General features: G+C 59.0%; 1 protein-coding gene and 1 pseudogene across 1 annotated transcript in view; one reads left to right on the top strand and one right to left on the bottom strand.

The window, feature by feature from the left end:
* HisT (Histamine transporter) overlaps nucleotides 1–18,083 on the bottom strand; it is a 77,901-nt gene that overhangs the window by 58,802 nt on the left and 1,016 nt on the right. The gene's annotated exons all lie outside the window — the stretch shown is intronic.
* LOC149502909 (uncharacterized) lies at nucleotides 11,899–13,336 on the top strand (annotated as a pseudogene).

Genomic DNA, 18,083 nt, shown 5'->3' with positions numbered 1-18,083 from the left:
GGAGAAAATCGCCGGATCCCCACCCGCGCGGCAGGTGGGGTATGTGGGAGTTGAACCCACTAAAAACTCCTGCCGCTCACAACCGGCGCCCTACCTCGGACCGGGCCGGAGCCCAGTCGGGGCTATTGAAACGGCGGGACAGGGTTGACGCAGAGCACATTACATCCATCCCACCGTCCCACGGACGCCGGACCGGTGGCCGCCAGCGACACGACCACCGGTTCCCTCGTTCAGCGGGCCGAGAGCCCGCTTTGATGGCGCCGCGTTACACCTTCCCCCAGAGCGTTCGGGAGAACGCGGTCTACCATCACCCGGCTTCCTATTGCGGGTGAGCGTGCCAAGCACGCCACCCCACGTCTGGGTCCCTCCTCGCACAAAACGGGTGGGACCCCTAACTCTTAGGGGGCCAGGTCACGGATACGACCCCGGTCCCGACCCCCCGCTCGGCGGTGGCGGGTTTCTGCGTAGTGAGGAGAGCTTTCCCTCACTCGCCCCGCCGCCTCCTTCTGCGAGATGGTGCACTCGCAGAAATCGAGCATAGCCTTCCATGACTCATCGCTGCCAAGCATCGACGCCACGACGCCAGGCAGCGACAAGTCAGGTCCTATCTTTGCGACCAGGACACGGCGCTGCACCTCCCAAGCGGGGCAGACAGCGAGCGTATGCTCCGCCGTGTCCAGGTCGTGTCCACAATGGTGACACCTCGTCGTCGGCTCAGCCCCTATCCGGCGCAGGTACTTCCCGAAGAATCCGTGCCCGGTCAGCACCTGCACCAGACGAAAGGTGAGACGTCCTTCGCCACGATTCACCCAGTCATCAAAGACCGGGTAAACCGCCTCGACGGTCCGTAGCCCCCACGTGGGGTTGGCCAATCGCCTCGACCACGATTCGAGCACGGACCGCCGAGAATGGGCCTTCCGCGCCCGCAGCTCACTTTCGGGGAGACGCGCCACGCCCCGAGCACGAAGCTCGCTGCGCCACCGATAGTCGGCAGCGAGCGACTCCGCCTCCAGCTCCCATGGCGGCGTCCCCGCCAAAACACACGCCGCCTCGAAGGAGACGGTGCGATATCCTCGGATGACCCTGATGGCAACGGTGCGCTGCGGCCGGCGCAGGAACCGAGCCATAGTGGCCCGGTTGCGCGGCTCAGTCCACACAGGTGCACCGTACAGGTCCATCGATCGCACCACCCCCGCGTAGAGGCGGCGCACAACCTGATCCGGTCCCCCAATATTCGGGAGCAGCCGGCTCAAAGAACCGGCCGTCCTCATCAATCGGGGGACCAGCTCCGCAAAGTGAGCACGAAAAGCCCACCGGCTGTCCAACACGAGGCCGAGGTACTTCAACTGCACCCCGACCCCTATCCGGACGCCTCCAACCACGATGTGGGTGTCAACGGGTGGCGCCCTCCGCGGCCCGTGAAACCACAGAGCCTCGGATTTACTGAGCGCCACGTCGAGACCCAGCCTCCTTATCCTTCCGACGACGAGGGCCACTCCCGCTGTGGCGAGACGGGCAGACTCCCTATAATCATCCCCCCGGGCCACGACCAACGTGTCGTCCGCGTAACAAATAACGCGAAGGCCCGGGAGGAGGGCGCCCCTCAGCACCCAGTCGTACCCGATATTCCACAAGAGGAGGCCGAGAACCGACCCCTGTGGAACACCACGCACGACCGGAAAACGATGAAGGGTCCCACCGTACCCGGTACATACGACTGACCTGGCCCCCAGATAGGACCCAACCAGCCGGCGGAGGTAGAGGGGCACTCCATGCCTCTCCAGTGCCCCCCCTATCACGGTCCAGGGCAGAGTGTTAAATGCGTTGGCGATGTCAAGAGACACCGCCAGCGCCACCCCACCCCGAGAAACGGCCTCGTCCGAGAGGGACCGCACGCGAAGAATTGCATCCACGGTCGAACGGCCCTCCCGGAAGCCGTACTGCTCCGCCGACAGGTCAGGCCCCACCCCGACCAGGTGCCGAACGATGCGGGCAGCCAGAATACGTTCCAGCAATTTTCCCGCCTCGTCCAGCAGCACGATAGGACGATACCCGGCGGCTGTATCCACCGGGCGCCCCTCCTTCCTCAACAACACAAGTCTACCCGTCCGCCAGAGCGACGGAAACCGTCCCGACTCCAAGCAGCCATTATATAGCTCAAGGAGCCGGTCCCCCAGGGCACCGAGGGCCAAGGCCAATACCCGGCCGTGGACTCCGTCCGGGCCGGGGGCCGTGTCTTCCGCAGTCATCTTGACAACGGCCACCCGGAGCTCTGCCTCGGTAATACGGGGCACCTCAGCAGGAGCTTGGCCGTCGACGGTGTCAGACGGTCCGCCCATAGCGGGAGGGACAAAACCCTCCCGCTCCCGCGGGAACAACGCCGAAACGATGTCCCGCAGCTGCTGGGGCTGGAGACGCTCAGTCATAGAGGGGGCCCACTGGCGTAACTTGCCGCGTACCAATTTGTATGGGCTCCCCCACGGATCCGCTTCGAGCGCCTCCAAGAGTCTCTCGATGTTCTGCTCCTTGGCCCGCCTGATGGCCAGCCGCAGGGCGTCCTTCGCAGCGCGATATTCGCGGTGCAGCCGAGCTTCCTCCTCCGCGAACGCGACGGGCTCGTCGCGCCGCAGGCGGCGGCGACGGCGGTGTCTAGTGCACTGGCGGCTCGCCCGAATGGAGACCGCACGCAGTCTTGCAATTTCGGGCGACCACCAGGGCGACTGTCGCCGTCCAGAGTGCCGAGAGCCGACCCGGGGCATCGAGGCATCACATATGCGGTGCATCGCGCCCCGGAACCATTCGGCCTCGGTTTCCACATCGACAGGTTGTGGGCGCGCGGGCGCCCACGCCGCCACCATAGAGGCCTCCACCAGGAGCTCCCTGTTCAGGAGCTTCAGTGCCCACCTAGGGAATGACCGGGATGCACTCTGCGGGGGGTCAACCCCGCGGGCACCTGCAGCCGGTGTCGGCGCGGGGGCAGAAAGATCGTACCGGATATACCGGTGATCGGACAACGATTCCGCCCCCACCACCACTCTCCAGCCGAGGATGCGCCGCGCGACGGGCGAGCTCGTGAACGTCAAGTCCACGATAGACTCGCCCGTCCACCGCACGCAAGTCGCGATCGAGCCCCTATTAACGATACAGAGACCGACCGCGACCGCCCACTCCTCCAGCAGCCTACCACGAGCGTCCGTGAATGGGGAACCCCAAGCGACAGACTTCGCATTGAAGTCCCCCGCCAGTATCACTGAACGGGGAGCGAGTTGACGAGTGATCACCTCTAGCCCGTCCAGGAACCGCTCGAACTCGACGGTATGCCGATTCGGAGAAAAGTACACCCCGATCACGACGATATTCTCTAATTGTACCGCGACGATCCCGGGGCCCCTGGTCACCATCGCCAGGGGGGGAACCATCCCGAGGGACCTGGGCGGGCCCCCCGGCGCGCACTCTGCGTGGCCGGGGGCTCCGTCTGTGGGGGAGTTTTGCTGGACTTCCACCGGGCGCGTCCGTAGGTGGCGGATAACGGGATCCTCTGGGAACAGTCCCTCTCCCAGGGGTATCGTCCGGCCTTTTTCGTTGCAAGGATTTCTAGGTGTTAGGTAGGTAGGCTAGGCGTAGGAGTAGGGTAGCCTAGTTAGGCTTTGCGACGAAAGAGATCGGATGACGCGGACCAAAACCAGCAGGGGGAGTTGCGGGCTCTCCACGCCCTTCACTCGCTGAAGGGGGTGTTCCTCCTGGAGACGCTCGGGCTCCCTCTCTTTTCCCCTTTCTTCCCCCTTTTTGTTTTTCTTCGGGTCACGTCCGACCCGTTTCGGACGTAACCCATGGGTGACGGTGGGCCACTTTTGGCCTGCCCTTCGGTGGAGAAGTGAGCCGGTGTTGCTTACGCATCTTCCGGCCGCTGGTAGCCATGTCCCCGGTGGCTTCGGCTACAGGGGCACGCCCTCCAGAGGGGGGTACCGGTATACCGGCGTGGCTTCGTCGTTGTAGCTCTTTTGAGCATCGGGCGGTGGTCTGCCGTGTTGCTCGTTGCACTCGGCGGGCCGCCGGCCAACCCGTAATCCTCACCGCGTGGGGGACGGGGGCCGCTGCCACGAGGCACGGGGCCGCGAGGACGTAAACCTCTTTAAAAAATGCCCCAATCCTAAGCTCTGGTGCCCGGCGATGGGATGAATGGCTGGAGGGAGTCCAGTCCCGAGGGTACCAACCAGACCCCAGGGGACCGACCCCTGGTTAATCAAAAAGGAAAAATGAAAATGGCATCTGTTAAAATAGTATTACCCCAGGAGGGTACCTCCCGCTCCGCGGGGGGAGAATCCCTCCGTGCGGTCGAGCAATCGGCCGCACGCTGCCCCACCGTTTCTGGGGGGGGCAAACACTGCCACGATGTAGGAGGCGACAGCACGGGTCGCGTAAGGGACAGAGTCCCCACCGTGCTCCTTGAGCGCTGCGACAGCCTCATCTCGCTGCACTCGGCGCGAAGCTCCGCGAGGGGCGACGCGTCCAGTGGGCGGGAGACGCCGGCGCTCCTCGTCGATAGCGCTCGACAGCGGACTCGGCGGAAGCGGAAGTCGGCTCGACAGCCGGCGTCCTCCGCTCCGTCTGACTCCTCGGAGGGTGAGCCCGCCAGCGCCAAATATATGGCGATGGCGGAAGGGCCAGCGGCTGCTGCGGCACCGCTCGCCACCGAACGTGACACATTGTCATCTCGCGGACTGGCTGCTGCCTCCTCGGCGCAGTCCAGGGCCGCCTGCCGTGAGGCAAACAAATTAAAAAAAGTAAGAGAGGTTGAGCGCCTAGAGCGCTCCCTAATGGAGGTGGGTCCCTCTGACCCACTCCGAACCACAACCGCGGAGAGGGCGGGCTTGCGGCGGAAACTAGATCTGCACGCCCGCTTTGAGCAGATTGCTGCAGAAAACAGCCGGCTTCGGGCCGAGAATGGACAGCTGCGTGTCGACATGGCCGAGATGCGCACGATGGTTGCCGACCTCATCGAGCGGCAACGCAGCTCGGCTCCTGTCCCTCCTCTGCCCGAAGCCGAAGACCCCAATGAGGTCGAGGAGCTAAGGCGGCGGCTCGTCATGCTGAAGGCGAGGAGCTCCACAGTGGAGCGCGCGAGACCGCCCCTCGCCCATGAGCTGAAGAACGGTCCCCCTGTACCGGCGCCTCGCAGGATTGCAAGGGCCGTGAACACGTATGGCGGACCGAAATTATGCGTGACACCCGCGACACGTCCTGCCGCTGCTGTCCCAGCAAGGCAGCTCCAGACAACGGGGGCACCAAAACCCTCGCCCTCAAGGCCTACCAGCCAGTCTAAGACCCAGGAGGCGGCTCCTGTCCCGTCCCAGCCTGCGAAGGCGGGGCCCGGCAGGAGCCGTAACAAAAAGAAAGGGGGCGTCAACTCCGCCAAATCGGCACCAACCCCCCAGCCCCGCCCACTGCCCCCAGCCCCGGCAAATATGAACGAGGCCTGGACGGAGGTAGTGCGGCGCATGCCCAAGAAGGTGGCGGCACCTGCTGCGCCGCGCCCCAAGCCTACCCCTGCGGCCACTGCTCCCCGTCAAGAGGGTCGAGTAGAGCCAAGGGGCCGAAATGGACGGAGGAAACCGCGTGCCCCGCGGTCGGCTGCAGTAGTAGTGGAGCTGCTGCCGGCCGCCAAAGAAAAGGGCATCACCTACCACGAGGTGATGACCCGGGCGCGCGGTGGTGTCAACGTAGACGCCCTCGGCGTGGGGGGTGGCCTGAAGGTCCGGCAGACGGCCAACGGGGCCCGCCTGTTAGAATGCCCCGGCGCCAATACCAGCGCCGCGGCGGAAAAACTGGCAGTCCGCCTGCGGGAGATCGTGCCGGACCCCGAGGTGGTACGCATCGCGCGGCCCGTGAAGATGGGAGAAGTAAAAATCACGGGCCTCGACGAGTGCGCAACCAAGGAGGAGGTCGCCGCGGCCATCGCGTCGCAGGGCAACTGCGCCCTCGCCGACGTAAAAGTCGGGGAGTTCCGGGCAACCTACTCCGGAACCCGGACGGCGTGGGCGCGTTGCCCGATCGCAACGGCAACTCTTCTGGCCACCCCTCCACAGGGTCGGCCTTCCGACAGCCCAGGAAGGCTACGCGTGGGCTGGATAATGGCCCACGTGCAGCTGCAGGACGCCAGGCCGTGGCGTTGTCTTCGGTGCTTCGGCACCGGCCACGGCCTCGCCAAGTGTCCCTCGACCGTGGACCGCAGCGACCTTTGTTTCCGCTGCGGCCAACCGGGGCACAAGGCTGCCTCCTGCACAACAGCCGCGCCGCACTGCGTCTTGTGTGACGCGGCCAAGCGGAAGGCCGACCACCGGGCCGGGGGCCCGGCGTGTAAGTCCGCTCCCTCCTCTACCAAAACGAGGAGGGGCGGTAAGAAAAACAAGAAGAGGAAAGAGCAGGCTGCAATAAGGGCAGCCAGCGAGTCAGTTCCCGCCGCGGCAGTTATCGAGCCGGAGGGCGGGACAGACGAGGGAGCGATGGACGTAGCCCCATAATGGGTTGCGTCCATCGCTTCCTCCAGTGTAATTTGAACCACTCCGCCAGGGCACAAGATCTCCTCGTCCACACCATGGCGGAGTGGTCAATCGACGTTGTTGTCGCCGCGGAGCCGTACTTCGTCCCCACTGACCAGGACTGCTGGATCGGGGACGTCGACGGCTCCGTGGCCATACTAATAAGACAATCCGCGGCGTTACCCCCCTTGGATATGGTGGCCAGGGGATCCGGGTACGTCGCGGCTAGGATCGACGGGACCGTCGTGATCGGGGCGTACTTTTCTCCGAACAGGAGCCTCGCCGAATTCGAACAGTTCTTGGGCGGGCTCGAAGCGCTTTTACACCGCTTCGGGTCCCGCCCTGTCATCGTCGCGGGGGACTTCAATGCCAAATGTACGGCTTGGGGCTCCCCCCGCACGGATGCGCGAGGCGAGGCCCTTTCGGAGTGGGCGATCGCGACCAGCCTCTTTCTCATAAACAGAGGTTCGGTCGCGACTTGCGTGCGGTGGAACGGGCAGTCTCATGTGGACGTGACGTTCGCGTCCCCGTCCGTCGCATGCCGAACCCGCGGCTGGCGCGTACTCGAGGGGGCGGAGACGCTCTCGGATCATAGATACGTCCGATTCGAGCTCTCCGCCTCCTCCTTGTCGTCGTCGTCGTCGGCGTCAGCTGCGGGCGCCCGCGGTGAGGAGGAGCTCCCGCAAGGTGCAGCCCGTTCGTTCCCCAGATGGGCCTTGAAACGGATGGATAAGGAGTTGCTGATGGAGGCGGCCGCTGTTGCTGCGTGGGAGCCAAAACCCGCGCGGCTTGCGGACGTGGATGCGGAGGTCGATTGGTTCCGGGGCACTATGGCTAGAGTTTGTGATGCCGCCATGCCCCGGGTCGGCCCTCGTGCACCACGTGGGGGTGCGTTCTGGTGGTCGCCCGAGATCGCGAGACTCCGCGAGGAGTGCGTGAGGGCGCGCCGCTGGAGCGCACGCCACCGCCGCCGCCGTCGACGCGACGCTACATTCGCGGAGACAGCGGCCCGGCTGCACGCTGAATGTCGCCAAAAGCAGGCGGCGTTGCAGCTGGCCATCGGCGAGGCCAAGAGACAGAGCATGAAGACTCTCCTGGAGTCGCTCGACGATGATCCCTGGGGGCGTCCATATAAGATGGTGCGCAGGAAACTGCAACCGTGGGCGCTCCCGGTCACCGAGCGGCTTCAGCCTCGGCAGCTGCGGGAAATCGTTTCCGCACTTTTCCCGCCGGCAGCGGGGGGGAGCTTTGAACCCCCCCAGATGGACGCAATGTGCGGCACGCTGCCGCGTCGCCCAAGCGTTCCCGCTGCTGAGGTGCCTCCTCCTCCTATCACGGGGGCAGAGATCCATGCGGCCGTGTCCAAAATGAGAGCGAAGGACGCGGCCCCTGGCCCTGACGGCGTTCACGGCCGGGTCTGGAACTTGGCCTTCGAGGCCCTAGGGGACCGGCTCGGGGGGCTTTTTGAAGCGTGCCTCGAGTCGGGACGGTTCCCGTCGAAATGGAAGACGGGCAGACTGGTCCTGTTGAGGAAGGACGGGCGCCCCGCGGACTCACCCGCGGGCTATCGCCCCATCGTGTTGCTGGACGAGGCGGGCAAAATGTTGGAAAGGATCGTGGCTGCCCGCATCGTCCGGCACCTGACCGGGACGGGTCCCGATCTTTCGGCGGAGCAATACGGCTTCAGAGAGGGCCGCTCGACGATCGACGCGATTTTGCGCGTGCGTGCCCTCTCCGACGAAGCCGTATCCCGGGGCGGGGTGGCGATGGCGGTGTCCTTGGACATAAGGAACGCATTCAACACCCTGCCCTGGTCGGTGATCGCGGGGGCGCTGGAGTATCACGGCGTCCCTGCGTACCTCCGCCGGTTGATCGGCTCCTATCTCGAGGACAGGTCGATCGTATGCGTCGGACACGGTGGGGCGGTCTACCGCTTCCCCGTCGAGCGCGGTGTTCCGCAGGGGTCTGTCCTGGGCCCCCTGCTGTGGAACATCGGCTACGACTGGGTCCTGCGGGGCGCCCTATGGGGTTCCCTCCCCGGGCTAAGTGTCGTCTGCTATGCTGACGACACGCTGGTCGTAGCCCCGGGGAGGGACTACCGGGAGTCTGCCCGTCTGGCTTGCGCAGGTGTGGCAAACGTCGTCGCAAGGATCCGACGGTTGGGGCTCGAGGTGGCGCTCGAAAAAACCCAGGCCCTCTTATTTCACGGGCCGGGACGGGCGCCGCCTGCGGATGCCCACCTCGTGATCGGAGGCGTTCGCATCGGGGTCGGGGTGACCGGTCTTAGGTACCTTGGCCTCGAACTGGATGGTCGTTGGAGCTTCCGCGCTCACTTTAAGAAATTGGGCCCTCGGCTGATGGCGACGGCCGGCTCTTTGAGCCGGCTCCTTCCAAACGTCGGGGGTCCCGATGAGGCGGCGCGCCGCCTATACATGGGGGTGGTGCGGTCGATGGCACTATATGGTGCTCCGGTATGGTGCCAGGCCCTGACCCGCAAGAACGTCGCCGCGCTGCGACGTCCGCAGCGCGCGATCGCGGTCAGGGCCATCCGAGGATACCGCACCGTCTCCTTCGAGGCGGCGTGCTTGCTCGCCGGGGCGCCACCCTGGGACCTGGAGGCGGAGGCGCTCGCTGCTGATTACAGGTGGCGTAGCGACCTCCGCTCTAGAGGGGAAGGGCGCCCCGGCGAAGGTGTAGTTCGAGCGCGGAGGCTCCAATCTCGGCGGTCCGTGCTGGAGGCGTGGTCTCGCCGCTTGGCGGACCCGTCGGCCGGCATCCGTACCGTCGAGGCGGTCCGCCCGGTTCTCGTGGACTGGGTGGGCCGCGACCGCGGATGCCTCACCTTCCGGCTGACGCAGATGTTGACCGGCCATGGGTGTTTTGGCCGGTACCTCTTCAAGATAGCCGGAAGGGAACCGACGGCGCAGTGCCACCACTGCGCGGACCGCGACGAGGAAGACACAGCGGAACATACATTGGCGCGTTGCTCTGGTTTCGACGAGCAACGCGCCGCCCTCGTCGCGGTCATAGGAGAGGACCTCTCGCTGCCGCGCGTCGTGGCTACGATGCTCGGCAGCGACGCGTCCTGGAAGGCGATGCTCGACTTCTGCGAGTCCACCATCTCGCAGAAGGAGGCGGCGGAGCGAGAGAGGGAGAGCTCTTCCCTTTCCGCACCAATCCGTCGCCGTCGAGCCGGGGGCCGGAGGCGGGAATACGCCCGCACGTCCCGGCCCCTGTAGGTAGCGGCCTCCCCCCGGTGAAGGTCAAGGGGCGACCTGAGGGGGTGAGGCCGCGCGGCGCGCTACCAGCACTCTAGCGCGCTGCCGTGGAGTGAATAGAGCGACCGGTCGACGGTGTATCGCGTCCCGACCCGGCAGGCTGGTTCTGGTCCAGCGGGGTATTCCGGGCCACCAGCGGCACCGTCCGGGCGGCCCGACGGGCTGCCGTACCGAGACGGCCGACGTTTCAGAGCCTTCGATTCGCCTCGAAGGCTCAGTCGGCTGGGCGTCCTTGGGGTGAGCCGCGCCGTCTGGTTGTAGTGTTGACCGCGGTAGCCCCCCTACCTCATCCGGGTTCTGACCTCGGAGGGGATCGGACGTCGGGTGTAAGAGTGCAGGGGAGTCGTTTAGTGGGTGGGCTCTAAAATCCTTGGGCCCGCGGTCTGCTCACAACACCATGCAGATCGTTGAGTCTCACATACCCCGCGCGCCCCTTTTGCGCGGGGACCTCGTAGGAGGTTCGGCCCTATACCCGAAAAAAAAAAAAAAAAAAAAAAAAAAGGGGGGGAACCATCGCGGATCTTCTGATATGTATGGCCGCCACGCCATCAACGTCCCCAAACCAACAGTCATCCGCTGGGGGAACGAAGTATGGCTCGGCGACCACAGCCACGTCAATTGACCACTCCGCCATGGTCTGGAGCAACATGTCCTGAGCCCCAGCGGAGTGGTTCAAGTTTCCTTGGAGGAAGCGATAGGTGTGATCCATTAAGGCTGGCCCACATCCATCGCTCCCTCCCCTACTCCATTGCCCCCGCTATCGGGCGCGAACGCCTCAGCGGGGGACAAAGTGCCGGCCGGTGCTCCCCCGGCCAACCGCTTCTTTTGACGCCGCTTAGCTTGGCGGCGCCGATTTCTTTCCGTGTTCTTGCTGGCCGGAGGGCAGGCCTTGCCCCCGGCCCGGTGGTCAGCCTTGCGCCCGGCCGCCGCACATAATAAGCAATGCGGCGCAGCCGAGCACACGGCCGCCTTGTGTCCAGGCTGACCACAGCGAAAGCACAATCCGCTGCGGTCAACCGCACTCACGCATTTGGCGAGGCAGTGCCCAGTGCTGAAGCATCTGAGGCACCGCCAGGCGCGTGGTTCAAGAAGGCGCACGCGGGCCGCTATCCAGCCCACGCGCAACCTGCCCGGTTCCCCCGATGGTCTCCCGGGCGGAGGAGCAGCCAAGGAGGTGGCCGCCTCTACCGGGCAACGCACCCAAACAGAGCCAGCCCCGGTATAACCGAGGCGCAGCTCGCCTACAGTTATATTTTCCAGGGCGCAGTTGCCCCGGGCGGCAATAGCCGCCGCCACCTCATCCTTAGTGGTGCAGTCGTCCAGGCCGGTCACTCTCAATTCAGCCATTTTGACCGGCCTGTGCACTCGAACCTCCTCCTCAGGCAGAACCGTACGGAGCTTCGCCGCCAGACGCTCCGCGATGCCGGAACTATCGGCACCGGGACACTCTAGTAGCTTGGCCCCATTGGCCGTCAGCCTACAGCGGAGGCCCTCCCCCGCCCCGATCTCGTCAAGATCAATAGCCGCGCGCGCCCGGGAGACTACATCTCCGTATGACACGCCCATGGCCTCGGCGGCCGGCAGCAGCGTTAAGACCACTGCCGCCGACCGCGGCGCGCGCGACGACTTCTTCTTCGTCTTCTTTTTATTGGCGGCCACAGGCGCTCGACCCTGTTGGGGAGCAGCCTGGGACGCCGCGGTGGCCGGCGCTCCACCCACTTAGGGAGCTGTCGGTACGGCCCTCTTGGCACCCCGCCGGGCCACCACATTCCACCCTTCGTCCATGTTAGACGGGGGCGGAGGCAGCGGACGGGGTTGAGGCGCTTGCGATGACTTCGCGTTAGCGCCGCCCCCCCGCTTGGCTCTGTCTCGCCCCGGACCCGCCCTAGTGGCTGGAACCTGTACGGTGGTGGAGCGGGTCACTGCAGCACCCGACACCGCGGCATGTGTAGACGCAGGCCGTTCAGGATCCCTGCTGCCGCTCGACGGCCGTCGCCTCCCTAGACCGCGGCGACGGGAGACGCGAACGCCGCTGTACCGCGCGCGATGGTGGCAGCACAGGCCACAGGTCGCCAGCCACCGCTGAGGGACAGGGACCCCGAGGGACCCCGGAGACCAGCGGCGACACCGCCGGCACAGATGCCGGAGGAGTCCGCGACCCAGCGGCACGTGGCAACACGGGCGACAACCTCGTCGCGGCTACCCGCTTGGTAGCAGCAACCCTGTCATCGGGCTGCTGCTGTGCCTGTAGCTGTGCTCGGAGCCTCGAATTCTCCGCCATCAGCTGCACCACCTGGTCATTGGCGGAAGCAACCGAAGGCAGAACCTTCGAGACTCGCGAGACCACTTCTCGCAGCCTGCGGCCAGCGGCTTTGGTTTTGGTGCTGGTCGCCGCATACGACTTGACGGTCTTCATGGCCCTGCCTATGACCAAGGCAGGGTCCTGAAGACCGCCCTCCTCCTCTTCTGTCGTCCGCCCGTCCAGTGAGGCGACAGACATCGACGCCGATGACGGCGCCGGTGACGGTGCGCCCTTCCCCCGGGCGGGTCTCCCTTTAGGAGGCGGCATCTCCTCCGCGGCAGAGGCCGCATCGGAGACTACCACCACTTTCTCCGGTGGGGCATCCGTGTCAGAGGACGACGTTTGCCCCCCCTCCCCTTCGCGGGAAGAAACTCCCCTCGCCTTTCTCTTCCGCCTAACTTTCCCTTTCGGGCCAGCCGCCTCGCAGTCGCTGACGAGCGCAGAGCGCGTCGAGCCAGCGCTGGCACACCTCGGTTCGACGGGTTTTCCGCTGCCCGTCGCACAGCCCCCTTCATCGTGGTATGCTTTGCCCCCCCCAGAATACGTGGGGCAGCATGCTCCCACCGAGGTGGAAGCACGGAGGGATTCTCCACCTAGAGTGGTACCCTCCTGGGGTAATGTTTTCTGTAAGTTTGCCATCATTAATTTCGTTCCTTTGTTATTTAACCAGGGGTCGGTCCCCTGGGACGGCCCTCACGACTGGACACCCTCCAGCCACTCATCCCATCACCGGGCACGTCACAGGCTTAGGATTAGGGCATTTTTTATAGAGGTTTGCATCCTCGCGGCCCCTACTAGGCAGCGGCCCCCGCCCCCCACCAAGTGGGGATTACGGTATGGGACAACCCTTGGGACTAGACTCCCTCCAGCCATTCATCCCATCGTCAGGTGTCAAAAACTTGGGATTGGGGCATTTTTTATAGAGGTTCGCATCCTCACGGCTCCTGCTAGGCAGCAGCCCCCGTCCCCTACTCGGTAGGGATTGCGGTGTGCTTCTTCGAAGCCACGCCGGTAAACCGGTACCCCCCTTTGGGGGGCCTTCCCCTGTAGCCGCCAAGAGGCAGCCGGGGACATGGCAACCAGCGACCGGAAGGGAGTGCCCTCCGGTTCACTTCTCATCCACGTGGGGTCTACCATTACTGACAGACCCACACGTCTGACCACGGTGTGGCCACGCCGGCGTACCGGTACCCTCCTCTGGAGGGCCTTCCCCTTTAGCAGCCAAAGCTGCTGGGGACATGGCCTCGCATTCAAGAGGACTCCAGAAGGGAGCCATCTCCCGCTTCACGCACCCTTTGTCCAGCAAAGGTGGGAAAACGGGAACACGGTGTGCAGTCCTCTTTGTTCGCGGCACCCCTGTGCAGACAACGCTGCTCCACGGTATCGGGGTGCACGCTTAAGCCCCACCGCCGCGACAAGGCGAGACCACGTTCGGTGGGGACTCCGCCTACCATGTAGCTCACGTTCAACGCATTCACACTTTGCGCTTGTGTAGTGTTTGTGAATAAGCGCGCGGCGTGATGTCGCACTGCATGCGCAGCATGAAAAGTCTGCCCATCTCTCTCTCGCGCGGTCTAGCTTATGAGTGTAAAGGGGACAGTTAATGTTTTACTTTTGTTAATGTTTATAAATATAGCGTGGTCTTATTTTATTATTGTTTTAATATTAAATTATTATTGCCTAATTATAATTGCATAAGAGAGAAGCCGAAAACCGAAGCAAATGGAAACTAATGGTACAAAGAGCCACGAAGGGCTTTCAGAGACACGACCTTCAGCAATGAAGTATTCGACTAAGAAGAGAAGTTGATAACGGCTTTCAACTTTTCCGATACTGCACTTTACAGTATGTGTATGAATTCATAAACATAAACTTTACATTTACTTTAAGCTGGAAATTTCCTTTTAAATTATACTTAGAAAATCAACTTTACAATATGGAAACAAAAGGTCTTATACACATTCAGAAACCCCGTTCACTCAGAGAGAACTCAGTGAAGTGAAATCACCTCGCTTCATAGGAAGGAACGTATCGGTGATTCAGTACATAACCCTTCACGGATCATTTACTTTCGCTTTTGTATCAATCTATACGGATGAGTTTCGTGTGACAATTCAAATCGCTCGTAATGAGACTTATTTCAATCCAAATGAGAATTCGATCTTTAATTCCATAGAAAATCCCTATGGCGATGTGACGTTTGCGTATTTAACATCTATGTCCAAATGCACCTTTCTTTCCTACTTATGCTGGTAACCTAAGGCGTAATGCCAGTGTAGCCGAGCGAGTAAGCTGAGGACGTTGCTAACACTAGCCCTAGGCAATGCTTCGCCGAATCTACCACCGGATCGGAAACGCGACCCGCTGAGAAGATCCGGCGAGAAACTCAACGAGCTGTCTTTTTTTTATTGCTTAAATGGGTGGACGAGCTCACAGCCGACCTGGTGTTAAGTGGTTACTGGAGCCCATAGACATCTACAGCGTAAATGCGCCACCCATCTTGAAATATAAGTTCTAAGATCTTAGTATAGTTACAACGGCTGCCCTACCCTTTAAACCGAAACGCATTACTGCTTCACGGCAGAAATAGGCAGGGCGGTGGTACCTACCCGTGTGGATTCACAAGAGGTCCTACCACCAATAATTACGCAAATTATAATTTTGCTTTGAGTTTGATTTTTATTACACGATGTTATTCCTTCACCGTGGAAGTTAATCGTGAACATTTGTTAAGTAGATGTCTGAAGGTCAAATGCACCAATAATACAAGGATAGATGGTTAACAGATCTATTAAGCTACATTGTTTAAAAAAGTAGCAACTCCCAAACTTGTACGAGTTAATGTAGTATCTATTCAGTCACGAAAGTTTAAAAAAAAACCGGCATCTATTATTAAATCTAAACATATTCCCTCGCACAATGGCATTTCATGTTTTTATTGAATTTCATTTTGTTACATTTTATTAAGTTTTTTTATATTTATTCGTAGAGTTTTTATAACGGTTATCGATTCAACGACACGCGTCCCATTCTACGAACAGCTATTGTGTGATGTGTTTTTTTTTTTAATCCTTGAAATTTTTTTAAATCAGTCTTGGTCGGAATACAAGTTTTTTGTTAAAAAAAAAACAATAGATGGTACAGAGTCGCGAAAAAATTAGCATGCGTTACGATTGTTAAACTAATAGTACGTTTTGTAAAATTACTATTGAAATTCATAAAGAACTCGTGATAACACAAGTCTAGGACAACAAAGAGTCATTTCTAAAGAGTTTAACATTTTAATTACCACGTGTCAGATACTTTTCGTGGTAGTAAATAATATACTGAGGTTTTTTAAATAAACAAACTAGTTTTTTTTTTTTTTAAATCCTACCTATGCTGATAGATAGCCTTGAGAGGCTATTTCAGCTTCACCCTAACGTTAGTAGGTGAGCTCGCGGGGCTCAACCGGAGAGTTGCTAACACTGACCCTAGCAAGAGCAGTGCTTCGCAGAATCTACCACCGGATCGGAAACGCGACCCACTGAGAAGATCCGGCGAGAAACTCAGTGGGCTGTGTCTATGGGTTAGTTCGCTCGTCGAGCCCTTGGTCGCAAGCGACGGGTTCGACGAGGACGGTGACCGGTGCTTGTGGTGCCTAAAAGCACCGTTAATGGATCAGGAGGATCCGTAATGACGTGCTTTGGGCGACGTCGACGGTTTACCATTCGGTCTACTGGGTCGGGTATGTAATTTCCAGCGGCTACGATGAGAGGGTTCTCATGTCGTGCCGCCTTCTCAAAATGGCGCATCCACAAACTAGAGGGAGATTTTTTTTTATTGCTTTGCTGGGTGGACGAGCTCACAGCCCACCTGGTGTTAAGTGGTTACTGGAGCCCATAGACATCCACAACGTAAATGCGCCACCCACCTTGAGATATAAGTTCTAAGGTCTCAGGTATAGTTTGCGCCACCCACCTTGAGATATAAGTTCTAAGGTCTCAGGTATAGTTACAACGGCTGCCCCGCCCTTCAAACCGAAACGCATTACTGCTTCATGGCAGAAATAGGCAAGGTGGTGGTACCACCCGCGCGGACTCACAAGAGGTCCTACCACCAGTAATTACGCAAATTATAATTTTTGCGGGTTAGATTCAGTATTTTCTTCGATTTTCACGAGTCGTAGGCCTAATTAAAGCCAATTTCACACTTTAATCTGAAGTTTGTTGTCAATATATTAAATCAGACATTTCGAATAGTTTATAGTTTTCTTTTTCGCCGACGACAAAGGTGTTTGTTATTCGTCGAATAAATTCAAATGTCTACCAAATTCCAGATGTAACCGTAAAAGAAATATGTAAATGGAGTTTATTAGGGGCGTACAGTTATTCTTTAAATTCAGTTCTAGTTCGTAATACAGATGTACAGCAGACGGATTGTCAGTTTCCACGGGACGAAGTGATCGTAGTGTATTTTGTTCCTTGGACCGACGAGCTCTCGGCCCCTCTCATGTAAAATAGTAACCGAAGCCCATAGCTACAACAACGTGAATATCACCATCCACTTTACTGAAACATGAGGCTATGGACCCATGCATACCGAAGCGCGACATTTTTAAATAATATAAAAATCAGTAAATTATGAGAATCAACTTTTTTTTATATAATCTTCGGTAAATTATTGCTTTTTTTTATTACGACGAATTGTTTTTAATTCGACTAAATGGTAATTTTAATTAAAAGCGGGTAATACCGAAAGAAGTTGCGTTTGTCATGACGGGCTAACGTCGAGTCATTCATTCTCTTGTTGACAGCGTCACACGTAATGGTCAATCTTAATCACTAATTATTATTCTAATCCCTGTTTGTTTAAGTAATTTAACCGTCTGCATAATTAAAATAGTTAAATGTCAACACTACAGTCTACATATTTCAACGTTTCCTTAAGTTCGGCGCCCACTATGGACTCCTGGGCTGACGAGAATCATAAACCATATGCGACAGGCCGGCGCCGCTTGGCCTTGATAATATTTATAAAACTATTTAAAATTGGAATTGCATGAGTGCTTCCCCGGTAACCGTATTCGTCGAACTCGGCAAAGATTTCGGCCTGCAACCTAAGCTAAACATCAGCCCGTTGAGTTTCTAGCAGGATCTTCTCAGCGATTCCCATCCGGTGGTAGATTCATTCCCGAACTCTTGAGCTGTTAGGTCGGTTTACGAAGTCAATCGTAAACATTTGAAAAGTACGTATTTCATTAGAAAAATTGGTACCCGCCTGCGGGATCCGAACACCGTTGCATTAGATACGAATGGACCAGACGTCTCATCCTTTAAGCCACGACGACATCAACTGTAACTTGTGAAATTGGAAAGGCATCCGAGCCACAAGTAAGCCCTCAATCATAAAAAAATGAGTGCCTCGCGGTAGAAAAACGTAGAATAGAAGTTCAAATTATCTTCCACCAGGAATTACACAAACTTATTATCTTTGCGAGCACGTGTATGAATAGCCGCTTAGTCGTATCGCTTGATACGAGTGCACGGCGAACTTCGACCTTATTTTATCTTTTTTTTTAGGAGGAAAGGATTACAGGTGGCCCGGGTTTCCCGCGACAAGCCAGCGACAAGCGAGTGAGCACGGGCTCACCCAGAAGGGACTCGAAACATCAGACGACGACGACTTTTCATAGTTCGCAACACAAGACCACGCCCACTTGATATCGTCTAGACTTAGCGCCTAATCACTTTTATCTGGGCAAATCTTAAACATCTGACATCGTCCGATCGAGAATCATAAAATATATGTGTAGATTACGACTAACAGTCACCAAACGCGCGAATTGGTTCGCTTATTTGAATTAATTGCCTGTGACGTGCTTAAAAGGAGAAAGGCCTCAAACGCATAGAGAATTGTGTTCATTCTTGGCAGGGTTTTTTTTTCTTAGTTGGGTGGACGAGATCACAGGTGTTAAGTGGTTAC

The sequence above is a fragment of the Bombyx mandarina genome, chromosome 05, assembly GCF_030267445.1.
Source record: "Bombyx mandarina strain Sakado chromosome 05, ASM3026744v2".
NCBI classification, from domain to species: Eukaryota; Metazoa; Arthropoda; class Insecta; order Lepidoptera; family Bombycidae; genus Bombyx; species Bombyx mandarina.
The sequence above is the reverse complement of the archived record's forward strand: the minus strand, read 5'-3'. Positions and strand labels throughout refer to the sequence as shown.